Here is a 6875-nt window from a genome sequence, read left to right as displayed (position 1 = left end):
GTCTCTCTCTCTCTCTCTCTCTCTCTCTCTCTCTCTCTCTCAAGATACTGGTTACGGTTTCAGGATTTCATATTGTTGGTATTATAGCTATGATAATAATAATAATAATAATAATAATAATAATAATAATAATAATAATAATAATAATAATAATAATAATAATAATAATAATAATAACTGTTTATGAATAATCATAATGTTTGACCCTTAATGATAATATTCCTACTAATAATCATCATATTGATCATTAAGATTTAAAAGATATATCCCTCCCCCTATCTGACTTATATCTCTAAATATAGCCATTTTTTATTCCTTTTAGATTATTGTCATATTAACTGCATCCAGTAGACATATTAAGATATCTAAGCAACCCACTTCTCTCTCTCTCTCTCTCTCTCTCTCTCTCTCTCTCTCTCTCTTGCAAAACCTGATTTTTTCTTCCAACTGAAAGCTCTTTATATCACTTTGTGTATTTTTCTTCTGGATTTTGCTGGAATATTGAAGGGTTAATTATGGCACTCCACAGCAGCCTCGTCTAGGGGAGCTGGTTCTCTAGAGTAGCATCAATACCGAGTGTCTTTTGTGATTTGAAAGAAATATGTAATATTTTTTTTTTTTTTTTTTTTGGATGGAAGTTTTCATAGATAAAGCATTAGTAAGTCTTCTGGAGATTAGCCGTAGATGGACAATTTTGATTATTATTATTATTATTATTATTATTATTATTATTATTATTATTATTATTATTATTATTATTATTATTATTATTAATGTTGTTGTTGTTTTTGTTTTCGTTGTTGTTCGCAAACCTACCTCCCTGTTTAGATAAGCAGGCTGCTATAAGACAAAGGGCTCCAATGGGAAATAATAGCCCTGTAAGGAAAGATAATAATGAAATAAGTTCACTCCAAAAGAAAATATATATAAGATATTTCTGGAAGAGTAATAACATTGAAATAGAACCTGCACGTATAAACTATAAAAAAGATACTTTTGGTCGCCTTATTGTTCCTTCATAGTGAAATTTGAGAACTTGTATATCAGAGCTCTCTACTATTATTAGAGAGAGAGAGAGAGAGAGAGAGAGAGAGAGAGAGAGAGATGTGGGGCTTACTCGTATATAACTACAATTATGATTGTCCTAAACTGCTCCTTTTACTGTTGCATCATGAATAAGGACACCAGTCTATAGCTAAGATTCAAGAACGTTTCTTCTTCGTTTTGAAAAACCTCTGGACATAGTTTTTAAACTTAGATGCAAAGATGTCTTGTAATATAAAAAAAAACATAAAGTTGAAAATCCCTTAATCAAATAAATGGTATTTGCATGCAAATTTTCAATCCATAGTTTAGTGTAGAGAAAGCAGCGCTCTGGGTTAGAACAAAACTTTGCGCCATCTATCGGTTTTTATAAGGAAGGAATTTAAAGTCTTCTTGGAAATGTTTAGCCCAAGCACCAATCGACAAACACACACACACACACTACTAGGGGGACAAGTCATTTGTACGAGATGGGGGAGAAAGGGCTGGCAATTTCTCGTTATATGACTATTCTTACTACTAATGTTTATCCTCTTGTGATTATAGTAATATATAAATATATCAATTATTAAAAAGCATATTGTCGGCAATATAAAAAAGTTAATTTGATTCTTTATAAGAATCCTATAACTTAAGTATCTTTTTCTTTTTACAGTCGATGTTAATGTTGTCACCTGGTTGTGACGTCATTGGCTTTCCAAGGATCTCTCGTCATGCAGGTTTCCCTGTTTTGCCAATAGATGGAATCACCTTGCACTTTATTGACATATAGGAATTTTATTGTGTGGGGGGGGGGTGGTAATGGATGGAAGTTTTATAGAGAGTTCTTGACATTAACAGTTTACACCAGATATACGACTCGCTGTTTAATTCTTAGACTACTCTGGTTTTCGTACAGTTTAAGATCAAATATGTGCACCACTAGTTATTGGGTACTTTCATATTCTTAAGGTTTAATAGTCTTTTGATAAAGATATTTTTAATCATGTTATAATTATATGTTCTTTTATAACGCCTCGGGATACAGGCCATAAATATATTTCTTCCATTTAAATCTGAAATTGTATTTATTATTGAAACAAGATAATGAGAAATGTGATTATGAATTAAGAATCAACTTTCCATGTAAAACACGAACTAACGGTAGTGCCAGAGTTTATTATTCACATGAAGAATAAGGAATTTGATAAACAACCAGTTTATGTCTAACATATTAAGATGAGACTCGGTAGCTAAAATTGGGTATAATGGAAGACTTGAAACATTTTAAATGGATAAATTGATCACCAAAAATCTTAAGCAGAGTTTTGCAAGAATCCTGTATCGTTTCCCTCTGACTTTTTCAATAAGAAATTTGAAATTGAAGAATCACACCTATCAGAAGAGGGAACCACAATTTTCTTAAACCTATCGTAGGTAGATTCTTAGAGTAAATTTATGTATCTGTGTTATTTTCATATTTGCAAATTTATAAAATCATATTACAAGCCTTGAAAATAGGAGACAACACTTTTTTATAACATTTTATTTAAACACATTAATTGAGTTTCCCAAAGACCTTCCTTCATAGACATCTCTTTGAAAGTTTCTAGCTTCAAAATTCATTCGACAATTTTTTTCGTGTTGGAACCAACACTAAAAACGAGCTGTTTTTCGACTAATGATAAACTAATGAGTGAATCTGTAGAGGTTAAAGATAGTTTTAGTAAAAAAATTAGTAAACTATTACTATCATTAAATCTAGTTCTTTTGATAATTTACATTAAAGATAAAATTACCGTAGACTTTCTATAGTTTAAATGCCGGAGGAAAGTATCAAGATGGCACTAGGGAGGGCAACGTAATGGCTGCTGTTTTTTTTTTTTTTTTATTACTTCTTATTTCATCATATAACTGGCCTTCCTGATGAAATGGGGGGAAAAAATGCCCTATCCACAGGCCGGCCACGATAATTCTCTCATTGTTATTATTATTATTATTATTATTATTATTATTATTATTATTATTATTATTATTATTATTATTATTATTATTATTATTATCTTAGTGACAGCTCTGTTTTGAATTAATATGTTATTAGCCATAGAGGATAATACCCCAGTGATCCATTTTAACATTGTTACTGATCTTCAGGTATTTTATATACAATGATCATTACTTTTCATACAGTTTATTTATTTCCTTATGTCTTTTCTTAATTAGGATATTTATCTTCTTATAGTTGTAGAGTTTTAGTCTGTGAGCCAGGACCAGATTTTTCACTAATTGGTACCACCCAGGGTGGCAAATCCTAGTGTTGATTTTTAGAAAGATACATACCTACCGCTAATATTTTCATGTGATAACCATTGCTGTGTGGTAGCTTAAGTATGGTTATGAGCCGTTAAATAATATCACCCTGTTAACTCAAAAACCTGGATTTTTCCCCTTAAGCTGGTAATACCTAGTTTATATATTTCTATTGACTGGATATCAGGTATTGGCTACATGTATTTGTGTATTTATAAAGAAACTAGACCCCTAGATACCTAATTATATTGGTTCTGTTTTTTTTTTTTTTTTTTTTTTTTTTTTTAGGTAAAACAGCCCAAGAGGAAAAATTAGGGGGTGGGGTAAGTTCTTGTCCCACAAAATTTAAACAATACACTTCAGATGCATCACATCCTACTTGGCTGCTTAAGGCATGATCAGACAACATTTCAAGGACTTACTTGTCAATGTGCGAGACAAATTGGTAACAGTAACTGCTGTTTCCTTGGAAATTAAGAAATCAATTTAGAAATATTTGGCGTTTCTGGTCCGATCAGCTTACCAGCTTCGCCGTGTAGTTTTACTAGTTGTGTTTTTACATCTGCCTTATTAACTAGCATAATACACTGAAACAGACTACTCTATGTATACATAAAAGGAAAGAAAAAATCAAAACCACAAACTATGCCATGTGCCCTTTTATGTGGTATAAAAGAATGCATACATAATATCACTATAGGAAACAGGTAGGGAATAGTGTTATTGTTCAAACAGACGTTATTTACGCATGCCCATTGTATACCATAAGCAAGCTATATCCACTACAATATAGCTTCATGTTCTTGTTAACTTTATGGTTTTTTGTACATATATCGACAAAAATACCAGTTTTAATCATTTTTATCATCATCATAATCATCGTCCGAGTCATCCAGGTCAACTTCAACATCTTTTGCTTCTTCGATGTTCTGATTGGAGCATGTTTGAAGCCTACACATATCAGTACACTTTAGTCCATTTGTCAGGCATGTACAGCCTGGAAGTATACATTCATGAACACATTGGTAAGACATTAGTTGCAACACAGCATCTGGTGCCGGCAATCCTTCCATCCATTCTATGGTGAGAATCCCATCGTCTGAGGTCCACCCATGACCGTTGGGATTTGGAACTGCTGGGTTGCTACTAAGTGAGCGCCTCCAAATAGCTGCTTGATAGTTAGCCCTCTGAAGGTTCATGTAGAGAAAGTCATTGCCTAGTGGAAGCTGGCTGGACTCCACCTTTCCATGTTTCGCACAGAAGATATGATAACGCAGCTCATTGACATCACAGGTGGTGGAGGAAGATGCATAAATTCGACAAACAAAGTCTTTAAGCTGTTCTAACAGACCTAATGATACATCCAATGCTTCACCAAGATGCTTGAAGGCTTGTTGGTAGGTTTCCTTTGCTTTCATTTGCTTTTGTGCACTTAGCTTGCCACGACCAGCAAATGCACTAAAGGTGTCGCAACCAGTGAGAGCGTGTAAGGCTATGAGGCTTTGACAGACATCTCCAATAGCACTTGCAAGTTTTATTATATCTATATAACGAGTACGGTTACTTGTCACGCACTTCTGATATAATGGGCATTGTATCACACCACTGTACGAAAAACTCAGTATGAGGACATCAGTATCTTCTGCAGTGGTAATGACAGATCTATATCCATCGTCAGATGCATGCTTGGCATGTAAGAAGACACTTGTAAAAGCTTCCTCTTGTATTGAGATCAGCGATTCAATCTCACTGAAGTTATAATTGATCAGCAGATAACACTTTTCCCCACAGGTTGTTATATATACTTATCATTCGCCTTAATTCTATTTGCAGGCTGCTTACATTGCTCTACATAAAACTCTATAAGACGCATTTTGTTTTCAGAGCTCCACAGGAACTTTCTCCATTGAAGAATGGTATGACCAGGAGAAATGTTCTTCCACTGTGTGGCACCAGCAGAACCTCTGTTACACCTTCTTCTGCTTTTTTATTGATGTTTCCCAATACACTTCAAACACAATATCAATTCGCTTACTGTGGGCACCTTCTCAAAAAACCCTCAGCAAGCACAGAATCGGCAAGCATGCGAAGGTTTTTATATCACCTTTCATTTTCTGAACCAGGCTCATTCCATCAATTATACATACTGATGGCTCTGGCATAGTTGCAGCTGATGTAGTATTCTTTTCCTATTCCCTGGCAAGTGCGGCTTTGTTTGTTTTCACAAAGTTCCATTAGTATTTGACAGAGCCCATGGCAAAGGCTCAAGTGGATGTGCAAGAACATCTTTGATGCACAGTTGTCTACTTTCAGCGACAATTATCATATGGCCAAACCAGGTTTTGTCTGTCTTCAGAATCACTTCCTTATTGGCTGTCTATTGCTGTGTTGCTTTTTCTTTATATGTGAGAAACTTTTCAGATTCTGCTTCTTCATTGTATCATGGAATTCAGTTGAGGGCGGATTAGTCACCAAACAATCCTCCTTAAATGTCTTGTAGGCTGCTTCTCCAACACTATGAGCTCTGAGAAGGTCACTTTCTATATCAGGTGGTACCAAGACACCCGTAGACAAGCACACCAAATCCTTTTGACCTTGACTTATTGGATCTATCCAACTTTTCTCCATTAGTTCTACACAGGCTTTCACATCAGCTTCATCTTTTTTAATTCTAAGCATTTGTAAGTCTGAGTGACAGACCTTTGAGGAAGAATCGTTACCTAACCAAGTGTCTTAACTGCCTAAGATATGAACTCCTGTACTCTGACGTAAGGTAGTATCTGCTGACGGCCTCTAGCTTAAGACTGAATTCTTTGGTCCCCCCAGAGGTCTATGTGTCCTTGTTCACCGTCTCTTCGATGGTTTTATCCACTGAAATTTTTCCAAAGGGATTTTTGGACCCAAGCTGAACTGAGAAACCACCTTGAATAAAATGTTCATAAACATCTGGATGGAAGTGAATACTTATTCTTTATTCTAAATATATCTTACACAGTCAAAGTTATCTAACCTAAATAGCCTTAACACATGTAAACTCAATAAGGTGTAGTGATATCCAATAATAATCACGATACGGTACATCCCAGTAATGTACAAGATTCCATCATCATCAATATGATTTAGGAGGAAGTGACTCAAACTAATTGACTTCAATGGAAACTTTGAAAAGAGTAAAGATTGCACATTATGATTGAGAATCTTACCTACATCATCTACTTCTTAGCATTTCAGAAAAAAATGAAAATTCTGAAAAGAATATCTTCAAAAATGTCTTCAACCGCTACAAATCTGAAGAAAAACTCACTCAATTTAAATACAGTCGTCTTATCTTCCAACATTATCATGGGTTAACACACCAATTATTGACAGAAAACCCCTACTTTTACAACAAATTACAAACGTTGTAAAAATAGAAAAAAAAAATAAAAACAAATAAAAAATAATAGCGAAAACTTTGAGGGGCCTAAAAATATATTAAAGCTACTCTGTTGAAGACGTTATCACATTTAAATGTACTTATAGGGACCCAATCAACAAATTGG

The sequence above is a fragment of the Palaemon carinicauda genome, chromosome 34, assembly GCF_036898095.1.
Source record: "Palaemon carinicauda isolate YSFRI2023 chromosome 34, ASM3689809v2, whole genome shotgun sequence".
Taxonomy (NCBI): Eukaryota; Metazoa; Arthropoda; class Malacostraca; order Decapoda; family Palaemonidae; genus Palaemon; species Palaemon carinicauda.
The sequence above is the reverse complement of the archived record's forward strand: the minus strand, read 5'-3'. Positions refer to the sequence as shown.